This window comes from Sinocyclocheilus anshuiensis, unplaced genomic scaffold (genome assembly GCF_001515605.1).
Source record: "Sinocyclocheilus anshuiensis isolate Anshui unplaced genomic scaffold, SAMN03320099.WGS_v1.1 scaffold1207, whole genome shotgun sequence".
Classification (NCBI taxonomy): domain Eukaryota; kingdom Metazoa; phylum Chordata; class Actinopteri; order Cypriniformes; family Cyprinidae; genus Sinocyclocheilus; species Sinocyclocheilus anshuiensis.
The window spans coordinates 114,864-117,419 of NW_015539914.1; the positions used below are offsets into that span (position 1 = coordinate 114,864).

At 34.8% G+C, this 2,556-nt stretch overlaps 1 pseudogene; it reads left to right on the plus strand.

The window, feature by feature from the left end:
- LOC107686405 (Rieske domain-containing protein-like) overlaps nt 1-2,081 on the plus strand; it is a 5,804-nt pseudogene extending 3,723 nt beyond the window's left edge.
- The last annotated feature ends 475 nt before the right edge of the window (nt 2,082-2,556 follow it).

Below are 2,556 nucleotides of genomic sequence, written 5' to 3' on the forward strand. Positions count from 1 at the left end.
TCGCTCACTCCAGTAAAAGAGTGCGTACGCATAGAGTGTCCGTACGGTGCGCACATATTTACGCCTATTTTTTATCAATCCCGATATGTGCGTGGAAAATTGCGTACGCACATTTCCATGCCCATTTTGTGCGTACGCAACGTTTAGGCCCCTGATCTTTTACATTTGACAAAGTTAAGGTGCGTTTGCCTTCGGTATTTCCCGTGCTGCAGCACAGGCGGGAGAATCAACTTGGACAACAACTAGCCTGCATACCTTAGGTAACAACGCGCTATACAATGTAACGTGACCAGTGCTGTGTAGCAAATGATTCCAAAAATTAAGTACTTGCACTTAACTACAGTTACATTTTTATTGATTACATAATTACATATTATTCACACTATAGCAATAAATTATTCATAAATTATTAGTTCTTCCTAATTCTTTTTCACCTTTTAAATTTTTCTTTCTAAAATAGCCTGATTCTTATGTACATTCGGAAAGTCTTTCAGTTTTGTGGACATTCACATAAAGACCAGTCACTAGTCAGGTGGCTATAATTACACAGAAAAATGAGAGGCCACACAGCATTTGAACACTGGCTTTACAAAAATGTGTTTTTCAGCATTTCAACATTGCATTATACTGATATACACATACATTTTTATTTGAATTAGCACTCAATGTGTTATTTAACCATGTATTACTAAGTCTTACATGCACATATAAAAAATAAAATGCACATATTTACTTTTTTTTTTATTTACATGTAATGCAGTGTTTCTCTCTCTCTCTCTCTCTCTCTCTCTCTCTCTCTCTCTCTCTCTCTCTCTCTTTTTTTGCATCCAAACCTCTTTCACATCTGTTTTTAAGGTAATGAGTTGTTATTTTAAAATGATTTATTTTAATTGTACATTTTTATGATTTAATTCATTATTAGCTTTCCATTAAGCCCACGAACGAAGTTTGGGAAACCTTGATGTAATGTAATGTTTAATGCACTTCATGTTTTTGATAACAACAAATGGAATATATTTTCTTTCTCTTTGTATTTTTATATCAATATCGCACAAGATTATCCTTTTTAAATCAATGTAATACACAAGTTAGGTCAAAAGTAATCTAAAAGTATTCAAAAAGTAGTCTTATATTACCTAAAATGTGTAATGTAATAGATTTCGTCTAATGTCTATTATCTTTCTGTCTATTAATCTGTTTTTTATAATGTTGTAGATTGACGTGGCAGCTGCATCCAGACATACTCATTTCATAGGGAAGAAAGAGAACATCATTCAAGACAGACGAGTGGTGAAGTCAGTAGGTGAAAGAGATGTTCTCGTGATTTACCACCAGGGGGACTTCTATGCTATTGATGTGCGCTGCTACCGTAGGTTAAGGACCGCTTTACTTAAAGGGATATTCCACCCCAAAATTAAAATGTTGTCGTCATTTTCTCATCCTTATATCATTCCAATTTCTTTCCCTTGACACAAATAGAAAATATACACCTATATAATGCTTGGTCCTGGTTAATTATTTTGTCTGCTCAGAATTTTACAGATTGAAGGCCATGTACATCCTTCCGTCCTCATTAATATGTTCATAAAATATATCTGTTGACATATATTAAACAATATATGTTTAAATAACACTGTTGTGCTTTTATTTTGTTGCAGACTCTGGAGGTCCACTTCAGGAAGGAGATATTGAGGTGAGTTGTTGTGAAGCATTTAATTAGACCATTTCTTTTCTTATTTATATTATATGCCACAAATTTGTTTTAACTGTTCTTTTTTTTTTTATGTTGCCAGTGAAGGACTTTGATGGGCGACCATCCATAGTGGGCCCATGGCATAAGTATAAAATTACATTGGCTGAGGGTGAGGGTCTCTATCAGGCAGTGGACCCTTCTGTGAAACCCCTGAAACCAACCTGGTGCTCCAAAGGTGTTAAGCAAAGAGTCCACACAGTGACGCTGTCTAATGAAGACGTGTTCCTCACCTTTAAATGACTCACCAGGGCCCATTGACTCTGATTACTATCAAACTGAGAAATATAGAAACACTTTTCTGAAAGACTGGCCGAAGAAAACGAAGTGACATCACAGGAAGATATGAGATAAGTTGAGTGTCTCAGGTATCAGCTGATCAGCAAATGTGTTCTGCTAAATTCGTTTTTACCTGTCACTGCTGGAAAATCTAGTTAAGCTATAAAGCTGGTCTAGCTGGTTTGTAACAGACCTAAGCTGGTCAACCAACTCATTGGTTGTGACAAGTGCAAAGACAGCGAAAGAAATTTGGCAGAGTAGACACCTAAAAACAAGCTTATGAAACTTTGCAGTACTATCCAGTTATGTTTGTAGGACACTTTGGATGTTCTTAACTACTTCTTATCCTATTATTGTTGATAACAAAGTTTGGCACAATCATATTTACATTACAGTGTTACTGAAAATGATGATAAAGTCATAGGAAATTGAAAAGTAAAATAATGTACTATTATATTCCCTGTTTAAAATAAATAATTAAATATGCTTAGACTCAAGTGTCCAACGTCTTTTATTAATATTTTTAA